The sequence below is a fragment of the Littorina saxatilis genome, unplaced genomic scaffold (genome assembly GCF_037325665.1).
Source record: "Littorina saxatilis isolate snail1 unplaced genomic scaffold, US_GU_Lsax_2.0 scaffold_1032, whole genome shotgun sequence".
NCBI classification, from domain to species: domain Eukaryota; kingdom Metazoa; phylum Mollusca; class Gastropoda; order Littorinimorpha; family Littorinidae; genus Littorina; species Littorina saxatilis.
In genome coordinates, this window is record NW_027127986.1 from 23124 (window position 1) to 34408 (window position 11285).

Below are 11285 nucleotides of genomic sequence, written 5' to 3' on the forward strand. Positions count from 1 at the left end.
AACAGATAGACAGATAGACAGACAGCGAGAGAGGGAGAGACAGCGGACAAGGAGAGACAGACAGACAGGTGGACCGTCAGAGACACGCAGATGCAGTGACAGAGTCTTGTTATAGGTACGTTATAAAATAGGGAGAGAAGAGATCATAGGGTAACAATCGGTGGCTGTATTGTTTTTGCAGCTAGAAGCAAAGCGAGATAATTCGCGAGGGAAGAATATTACTGATGTACAACGACAATGACAATGAGTCGGACATTGACACATTGCTTTGTCCCCAACTTTCAGTGAAAACAGCAACAAATATGACGCCTATATTCATTCTGACGGAGGCAGAAAGAGACAAAAACAAAGAGGAAGAATGCTTTCTTTTATCTAACAAGGAAGATTGACCACGTATTCTCAGTCATACCCTGAAGCAAGAAATAAAATATAAAGGACTAAAATAGCGTAATTAAGATCGACAACAAATGATCAGTCACGCTTTGAAGTTGGCTAAGGAAGAAGAAAAACGGACAAGAAGACGTAATTAATCAGGAGTAAAAAAAAAGACCTCAAACAAAACGCCACCCAATAAATTCAAGCCAGTAAGGCAATAAATTCCCCCTGTTTGTTACAACAATTTGCCAGAGAAAGATACAAGACAGTGATTCGGCCAGAAAACAAAATTCCATCAAAGGCTTGGCGGCGCTCCTCTATACATGTACCACACAACTAAATTCTCCCACGTCGCTGCTAGCTGTGACTGATAAAGATGTTGCGAGAACCGTGTGAAGACACTTGCAAACGATCCTTCGGAGGTCTGAAAAACTAAACATTATTTTGACGTTGTCCGATAACCGCACCTCTCACGCTGATAACCCTTGACAGGAGAGGAGGTGGGGAAGAGGAGGAGGGGGGGGGGGGGGGGGGAGAGGAACAAGAGAGCGAGAGAGTTGTGGATGTAACGGTTATATCTCAGTGTTACAATCTCAATGACTTAAAGTGGCTGAATCGCTAATACAAACAGTAGCGATATGAAGTCAACGGGCGATTTATTATGGGTACGGAAAACCTGAGCTGCTACTGTTGGAGCTCGATTTGTTTTGTTTAATTCGTCCATTTCTATGGTAGCATCGAACGGCAAAGAGACGGCTTGGTCATAGTTTCGCGTCTCTTTGCCAATCAGCCAGCGCTCTAAGAAGACTTGGACTACTTCATAAAGCTCGTTCACTCATAGTCATATTGAACGAACGCTTGTTGTTGTTGTTGTTGATGCACATAATTATACACCTTGTTGTTCAATCTTCCGCTGCTGATCAGCCACCAAAGCGAATTTTATTTATTTATTTATATGGGAGATTTATATAGCGCTTGACGTTCTCTAAGAGCTTTACATATTATTTCTGCCGTGTGAGATGGAATTTTTTTAACACAATATATCTCGCATTCACATCGGCCAGTAAATCTCAAGCCATTTCGGCGAATATTTACTTTTCACGGCCTATTATTCCAAGTCACATGGGTATTTGGTGGACATTTTTTTTTTTTATCTGTGCCTATACAATTTTGCCAGGAAAGACCCTTTTGTCAATCGTGGGATCGTTAACGTGCACACCCCAATGTAGTGTACACAGATTCTGTCTGGTCATTCGGCCATGGTTTCAATGCTTCTTTGCCCTTCAGTCAAAAATATTCTACACTACATGTACTACGCAAATATATTGTAGCGAAGAAGTAGAATATGTTTGCTTCAGCTGCTAGGTTCCGCGTGGCCCTTGCGCACTGTTGTTATTATGTAGAGCGTTTGTTTTCCATTGTTCAGTGATCCCATAAAAAAGTTAGTTACAGAGTCCAAAAATGTCAGCGAGTAATACGGACACCGTAAGACTAGAAACAAAGGGACGTAAGCGCTCTAGCGCATACGACGTGTGCAACAAGACTGAGTACGTGAGAGTTATTCGGAACCAATCTCCTTGCACCTGAGAGCATTGAAGTGAGACGAATCGTTAGCAGTGATTGTCAACACGAGAGTTGTCAGCCGGGCAGAGTGCCCTCCCCTGATAAGGCAACCTGACCAACTTACAGAGACATTGATGTGTCTGCGAGGATTCCAGTTATTTGAGCGTATTTAGGCCAGTCCTAATCTTTCAAACGTTTGTACCCAAACACAGCAGGCTGCAGGTTAGAGACTAATTAATATCGCTTACGACATGATCATGTCAATTTTCATTTTTCATCAAGTTCCACTTCCGACCAGCTGTGTCTCAGTGAACACGTGACTTTAATGGCGGAACCGATGTGGAATGATCGAAGACGGTGAATGCCAACCATCGGCATCGATCGATGATTCTCTTTTCAGAGTATCTTGCCCCACCCACTCGATTCAGGTAATACCTGAAGTCAAAATATCGTTACTTGCTGCATGAAAATAAGAATAATGTATTTACTGAACGATGACTCATTGACAAAAAACAAACAATGCGAAAATAACGACATAAAAGACAACGAAAACAACAACAACTGACATCCACTGGAGCTTTGAATATTGCCAGAGTTTTTATTCTGTTCACATTGTTATGATTGTGTCTGTCTGTCCTCTTCACAGACCATTAGATCGAAGCTCCAGTGAATATTTTGTTTTGTCGATAATGACATTTTCCACACTTAGTTATTCATTATTTGTTTTAAAGATTTTGCAATACTTTTATTCTATTTAAATTTTTCAAAAGATTTTCCTGTGTCGAATTTTACATCTGTATCGATTTATTAAAGAAGTAAAGAAATGAAAGGGCTGTCACAAGTATCACAAGGTTTTTTTGCCACAAGTTTTGGATAACGGTTTTGACCAAAGGGTGCTTATAAAAACCAAATTAACAAATTAACAAGTCGCGTAAGGCGAAAATACAACATTTAGTCAAGTAGCTGTCGAACTCACAGAATGAAACTGAACGCAATGCAACGCAGCAAGACCGTATACTCGTAGCATCGTCAGTCCACCGCTCATGGCAAAGGCAGTGAAATTGACAAGAAGAGCGGGGTAGTAGTTGCGCTGAGAAGGATAGCACGCTTTTCTGTACCTCTCTTCGTTTTAACTTTCTGAGCGTGTTTTTAATCCAAACATATCATATCTATATGTTTTTGGAATCAGGAACCGACAAGGAATAAGATGAAAGTGTTTTTAAATTGATTTCGAAAATTTAATTGTGATCATAATTTTTATATTTTTAATTTTCAGAGCTTGTTTTTAATCCAAATATAACATATTTATATGTTTTTGGAATCAGAAAATGATGGAAAATAAGATGAACGTAAATTTGGATCGTTTTATAAATTTTTTTTTTTTTTACAATTTTCAGATTTTTAATGACCAAAGTCATTAATTAATTTTTAAGCCACCAAGCTGAAATGCAATACCGAAGTCCGGGCTTCGTCGGAGATTACTTGACCAAAATTTCAACCAATTTGGTTGAAAAATGAGAGCGTGACAGTGCCGCCTCAACTTTCACGAAAAGCCGGATATGACGTCATCAAAGACATTTATCAAAAAAATGAAAAAAACGTCAGAGGATATCATACCCAGGAACTCTCATGTCAAATTTCATAAAGATCGGTCCAGTAGTTTAGTCTGAATCGCTCTACACACACACACACACAGACAGACAGACAGACAGACAGACAGACAGACACACACACATACACCACGACCCTCGTCTCGATTCCCCCCTCTACGTTAAAACATTTAGTCAAAACTTGACTAAATGTAAAAACCATCTTGAACCAATATTGAACATGAATGCAATATTAAAAATAGATAATATATTATGTTATTAAGTCAATGGTCCAAATGCAATCAACTTTTCCATGACTGATAACGTGTTCAAAATCACTCACGTTTTGCAAAGACGTTTTATACACTGATCATCTTCAGCTAACATCATCTTTATCCCCGAGTACGCTAGTACAAGGGCTCAGCAGACTTTAATTGTGTGTCTGTGTGTCTGTCTGTCTGTCTTTCTCCACTTAACAGCTTATTGCTGGGAAACTACTGGGCGCAGTTCGTTCAAAAGTTGATATACACTAACTTGATAATAGGTCCGATTGATCGTATTAAAACTTCATGTATCGATTGGAGATTGGATTTCCCTTCTTTGAGTCATGTGACGTCAGAGGCCTACAAAACTTTATGTATCGATTGGAGATTGGATTTCCCTTCTTTGAGTCATGTGACGTCAGAGGCCGACAAAACTTTATGTATCGATTGGAGATTGGATTTCCCTTCTTTGAGTCATGTGACGTCAGAGGCCGACAAAACTTTATAATTTGGCTTTTCAGGTTGACCGAAACTTCAAAGGAACTCACACAAAAAAAGTCATGTGTTTGATTGCATACATGTGTGTGTGCTGTTCAATGTCAAAACAACAACAAAGTGAGTACATGACGTGTGTTTTGTAGTTCCTTTGAAGTTTCGGTCAACCTGAAACGCCCAAATATGAAGCTTATGTGTTTGATTGCATAGGCTACATGTGGATTGCATGCATGTGTGTGTGTGCTCGTTCAATCGTCAAAACAACAACAAAGTCATAAGTACCTGAAAGGAATTCGATCGATACATAAATGTTATTTGCGTGTTTGACCAAAATATGACATTTTACACAGATCTCGACAGTCATTGTTCACCTCGACCGCTAGCGCGGTCTCGGAGAACAATGACTGTCTCGATCTGTGTAAAATGTCATATTTTGGTCAAACACGCAAATAACGTATAATAATTTGGCTTTTCAGGTTGACCGAAACTTCAAAGGAACTAAAAAACAAAAAAAACGTCATGTGTTTGATTGCATGTGTGTGTGCTGTTCAATGTCAAAACAACAACAAAGTGAGTACATGACGTGTGTTTTGTAGTTCCTTTGAAGTTTCGGTCAACCTGAAACGCCCAAATATGAAGCTTCCCAGCAAACATTGCGCCCTCGGATCGCATGCGTAAGCACGAATTTCTGCACTCGAATCGAGCGCGTCACGCATGCACAAAATCGAACACGGATTTCTGCACTCGAGTCGAGTGCGTATCGCATACGTGAATGCGACATGCTTTCATGCGTGAAAACGCATGCGATACGCATACGATTTTGTAACTCGTCTCGCATGCGATACGCATGCTTTATATGACGCTATATTGCATTTGACCTTGGACCTCCATATTAGGTCCAAGATTTGACGTCATTACTGTTGGCGACGATGCCCTGTGCAATCTTTTAGCTCACAGTCCCTCTGAATCTTTTTAAATTAAAGAAAAGCCAAATTCTCAGTTAAAAAAATGAAAGAAAATCGATGATGATCCCACAGAAAACCCAAACTCATGTTTATATTTTATCAGCGCTAATTTCTTTTCGAAACATTTTGCTCCGACATCTTCACTTCCGGTTTTTCGAAATCTTATCTCACGACTGGTTTTGACTGACTATCTCTAGAATTCACAATCTATAGATCTGCATTTAAAAGGTAGCATGCAGTGTGAGAGAACACTTACAAAGGTCAAAACTGCGTTTAAAGAACAGAATCAGTGTAAAAGCAGCATTGCAGTAACAATGTCGTCTGCTGCGAGCACTACGAGGGGAAACAACTCTGTTTTCGTTCCTTAACAAGCCCGCATTTCCGATAAACGGTCAACACAAATCAGCGGACGACAAGAATGCTTGACAGGTAAGTTTCTTCACTATTTTTGACGTTTTCATTATTTAAGAAAGTATTTGCAGGCATAGTATCGAAGCATTCTGTTCACTGCACCGCGTATCAAGGTTTGGTAAGTGCAGAGGCGCCGTTTTAAGCCAAGTTAGATCTAATAGACCTTTTTCACTTAAATTTTGGCGCATGCGCTGTGAAGTTTATTGTCAGATCTACCGGAACTAGGGGGCAAAAGGAAAAATCGACAACGAGGCTTGGTGCAAAGTAAAGTGCGGAGACGACGAGACAAACTGTTGTGTTTACAACTGCAAGTGCAACAGTGGAATGAAGAAAGAGAAATACGGTGGACAGAATTTGTCATTGTATGGCTTTCCGATGGGTGCAAGCTGAGTGCGAAGGCGCAACAGCGAAGGACGCGATGGGTGCAAGCAATCCGACGACAGGGGTTTGTCGTACCATTGAAAAGTCTGCTCGCGTCACTTCGTGTCTGGCAATGGCACGGCTTTCAACGATGCCAACTCCTTTGACTTCGTACCCACCCTTAATCTTGGATTTGAGAGAACATCAAGAACAAGTGACTCTAGCAGAAGGACAAGGTACTGGTCGGAGACGTGACTTTGTCCGCTGAAGACCGACGACAAGCAAGCGGTTTTGCTTCCACCCCCAGTGTCAACGCTGAAAATATCATCGGATCTGGAAGAGACTCAGAGCCAAGTAAGCTTTGTTTGTTTTTATTAATTTATGATCTGCTGACTTCAAATTGTCTTCCTACATCAGTGTATAAGACATTTAACATGAATCGGCAGCCCAAAATGGATGCATAGGAAGGGTCACGAAACAAATGCAAGATTTTAGAAAACAAACAAACAAGATCTAGACATATGTCGACAAGCCGCGTGCATGCAATCAACCAGAGATCTGTTGCTACAGTATCTCTGAATCAACCGACTCTTGAATCGAGAAGATTAAGGAGGTTACTTGATACAGATAGTGATGCAGTTTTCAAGACATCGATAAAGCTCATGCTGAATCATTTTTTTTATTCCCAGAAATGTACCATTGAATTGATGCAACAACAAAAATAGCACTAGATTTCTACAATTTTGATTTTGCATAGAACACTCCAAAATAATTTCCGGGGAGCATCTCCCGCACCCCTAAGTTTTTTTTCAATTTCAGGAGTTATTTCCCTCATGTATTTTCATGCTTAAATGCTGTGAGTGTGATGCATGTGTAATCTGATAACAAGATCATTGATGCTAATTCTATTGCTAATGTATACATTTGATTTTGTATTTACAGAAGCAGCCATTCCTTTGCCCTCCGCATCTAGTGAGAGCTTAGGACCAGGGCCAGATCATGCCTTTGCAAAGAGGGACACGACTACATGTGAGGGTATTGTTATTGGAACACAGACTACCTCAAGTTGGCAGAGCTGCAGATGACAATTACATAACAGGCCTCTGTGATTAATCGTCTGACTGAAGATGTTTTTGGCTTGAAGAAAGACAACATGAAGGTGAAGGAGAACATACGCTCTTTTTCTGTTGATTCTCTACTGAAAAATGACACTGCAGTATGGTTTTACACATATGATGATCTTTCTGTATGCATGTACCTACTTCGTAAAAAAGGCAGGTCTACATTACTGGGTTGATGAGCTGCCAAAGGCCACATCACTCCAAAGAGCAAGAAGCTTATTTTGTCATGTAATGGTTTATATAATTTACTCTGGTACTGTATAGAATAAAGGGCCCATTATCAATCAAATCTCTGGTCTGGTCTGAATTTGTTTCATAAATGATTGTATGTGAGCTTACGAACATAACGATTCCCACTTTAAATAAATGCGATCAAGATAATTAGGTAGACAACATGTCAAGAGACGTTTATTCCTTATTTCTTGTTATAATTGAAGGATATTATTATGCAATATACTGCTTTGTTTTTTAAAATGGCTTCAAATTGTCTCCCTTGTACCGACACTTTAGTACACAATTTGTGCATTCACTTGAGTTATTTCTTAAAGAAAATTACCCCCCAAAATTATTCAAAACAGTCTTTGACATATCTACAGTTTAATTAAAAGAAAAACTGTATTTTATTTTAAGTGATAAATAAATATAGACAAATCTTGGGACTGTGCACAAACTGATCGGCTTGAACTCAAAAGTCGCAGCCAAGAATCTTCTGCAACTTTTGAGTTCAAGTCTGTCAGCTTGTGCACGGTCCCACAATCAGTTCAAAAAGAATTTTCCTTGATATAGCCTTGAAAAAAAAAGTAAGTAACAAATTTTGTACAAACAAATTTGTTCAAGGGAGACAATTGGAATCATGTTTTTTAAAATCGGTGAATTGCATTATAATTTCCTCAAAAAAATAACAAATAACTGTGAAATAAATTGAAAAAAAAGTGCTAACATTATTACCTTGATCAGATCGATGTGTATGACAAGGAATTTCTATGTTTGCTGATTTGGTTGTCCGGTAATGACTTTCATGCACAGGGCTTCTAAATTCACTCGCTCAAACGCTCATGTCTGCACCAACATTCACACACGTCCATATTCATAAGGGATGGTGACAACACGCTCTTGAACAACAAACATGGCACAAAACGAATGAACATTTCAAACATTTCGCTATTGAATGAAATCATCAGTACATGGATATCAAATCATAAAACATCTCACGTATACCTCCTTGCCATTCCGAAGTTGAAGAAGAACACAGTCCGGCATTACACACACTACACTTTCATCACTGAGAATCGCTGTTCACAACACATGTCCTCGGCTCTGATACGTTCTCCGAATAATGCACACAAGTCCTGGATGATGGTATAGTCCGTACGAAGCCAAAACACTTCTTACTATCCTCTGACACAAGTTCTTATCAGCTTCCACAATCTTCTGTCTTAACTGCAGGCATTTAAAAAATTAAACCTGAACTCACACACAGAGGTGACAGCACTACGTACCCTCCCTCGCTGTAAACAAAGTACTGGTTTTACCTGTCCATATCAAAGCTTCATACATTTTTCACTTGACAGAACAGTTAACTGTTGCTACCAACTTAATTAACTGGTATTGGAAAAAAATATCACACCTTGAAAACCCTAGTTCAGTATATCATAACTATATGCAGCCTTCAAACGGTTGGTACCGGTTGTTGAAGATCTCTTAGTCGCGCTTCCTAGCATCCGGACTTCTTGGGTCAAAATTGAGGCCTTGAAGAGTCGTCCGGGAAAACTTGTCTTGTCTTGAAGCATACCTGAAAATGAATTTTTTTTTTTTTACTTGACACTAAAGCAAATCTTATGCTGGGTACAAATGCTAAAACAAGTTGCGCCAGTCTGTCAAACATGTATAACGATACTGAACGCAGTACATTTCACAAGGACAATGCTTAGCTGAAAACCAGCATCCACGTCGAATAAGGTAAATGGCAACCCAGCATAGCGCAGTAGCAAAACTGTCCCACAGGAAATCACGCTTCCCTGTGTTTAAAAAAAATCTGTTTAACTTTCTAAGCTTGTAGCCCTGAAAGTAAAAAAAAAAAGGATGCACTAGCCTCTGGCTAGTGATTCTGAAAACGTACCAGCCAGAGAGCAAATTTTACGAACCAAACCAACAATTTGATTCAGCATCTTCACTCGCATTTGGCGAGTAGATGAACACTTCTACTCACCAGTTGCATGCTTCTACTCACTATGGCGAGTAAAATACTTGCCACTTTCAGGGCTGGTTTGTTTTTAACCTAAACATAATGTTGTAGTTTTCCAGAAATTGCTCTACACACAAACATACACCACCGCCCTGGTCTCTTGACTAAATGTAAAATGCATAGTTTTTTGATGATGCACTTTATAAATATCACTGTTTCTCTTTCCCCAGTCTTGTAGCTGTTGTAGTTAACAAGCTCTATATTTTAACTTTGAGACTTATGTTCTGAAAAAAATAGATCACACTCTGATGTAAACCTCTAGGTAACGCAACCCTAATTTCCTTAATATTAATTATTATACACACTTACTTAACAATTTGTATGTCATCGAGAGCAGCTGGTGCAGTTTTCTTGGCAGCATGCCCCTTCCACATACATTTGTAGTGTGTACAAGTTTTGTCTGCTGGCACAGTGTCGATTCCTTCAGCCATGTAGTGTGAAGCAGCAAAAAGTGTGGCAGCCACATGGTTGCAAGACTGTCCTTTCTGGGTAAAAACAACAACACACAATCAAATTCCGTTTGTGTCATCTTGATTTTCCTTAGCCTGCTAATAACAATTAACTTTATCTTTCCTAGGAATTCCTACAGAGAGCTTGTAAGCGCATGCTGTTGATATCTATATAAAATATATACCGGCTCAGAATGGAATTTGATCTTACTGCAGTGATAACCTTCATTGACAAGAGGATTCACAAACACATGTGTACGTACACATTTAAATAAAACTCCGCACTCAGGTACCTGGTATTCTATTGAACATGCCTAGCCAACATGGCATGGTCTCCTGGAGATACTGATTGAAATTACATTAACATGCTGCTCATAACTTTGTCAAAAAAGACAGCTTTTGCATGCAGACATTTTCAGTAGAGAATTATGAATCTCTGTGTGTGTTTGTCACTTTGTGTGCCATGCATTATATGACTGAGTATGAAAACTGATTGTGTAAGATACCAAGTAACGCAGCCATCAAGTTAATCCCACAAAACATACAAGGCCAACAACACTTACCCAGCAATACACTCGCAGTAGGCTCCAAGTGCCTGTCCGGTCAGCGTCCCCCCACAACAGCATACACTTCGTTGCGAGTCTGCTTCATTGACGTCAGCACACTCGCTCTGAGTCTGATCACCACAGTTGCTTACTAGCTGTTGTGCCATGCAGAAAGACATTTTATGCACACAGTATGTCTATCGTTTACACCAAGGTTTTGCATTCTTTGCACTGGATGCGTCGTATAACTTGTCGAACGTCGACGCAGTAGTATCAGTAAGAAAGTTGATCCAGAGATCTGTAGATCTGTGGTCGATCACCTCTGCTTCGCTTATGCAGGGGAAGTTCGCCAAGTCTTTCGTCCATATACCACGAATAGCCGTTTCAAACCATACCTTCGTGCATGTCCTTGACTTTTAGTTCATGATTTTGAACAAGATAATCCGTTTTCTTGCTGAATTTCTCAAAGTAATCCTCTGGCAATAGTACTTCGAGCACCGACAGTGAAAGAGGTATTTCAGGCTGCCCCTTATTTCCGGTTATCAGAGAGAGGCTGCCGTGCCCTAAAATCTGATTGGTCGAAACGCTGGGGGCAAAGGTTATACGAAAAAGGTCAATTGTTTCGTGAAGTTGACCTTCGATCAGTCTCAGTCTGTCAGTGTTTGGTGATGCGAATTGAAACAATGAAAGGGTCAGTCTTTTACTGTTGAATTAATATTTGTTTATCTGTGCACTGAAAAGACAGCTGGGTCGAAACTTATCTGTGACTGGAATGTATTGTTTTGTCAATAACAAGCTTTCCAACTACCTACATTTCTTGGTGGTTTTTTTTTTTTTATCCTTGAACAAGTTGAAGTTGAACTTATGTGCATTGAATGGGGCGCATTGTATTTTGCTGTTCTAG

General features: G+C 39.7%; 1 long non-coding RNA gene across 2 annotated transcripts; it reads right to left on the bottom strand.

The window, feature by feature from the left end:
* Nucleotides 1-8285: 8285 nt before the first annotated feature.
* On the bottom strand, nucleotides 8286-11006 carry LOC138956360 (uncharacterized). Of its 2 annotated transcripts, XR_011452629.1 has the most exons (3): nucleotides 10400-11006; nucleotides 9697-9872; nucleotides 8286-8934 (listed from the first exon to the last, which is right to left on the bottom strand). It is a non-coding gene; the product is annotated as an uncharacterized lncRNA (long non-coding RNA). The 2 variants fall into 2 exon arrangements; XR_011452628.1 differs by lacking the exon at nucleotides 10400-11006 and having other exon boundaries at nucleotides 9697-10385.
* Between the last annotated feature and the right edge of the window lie 279 nt (nucleotides 11007-11285).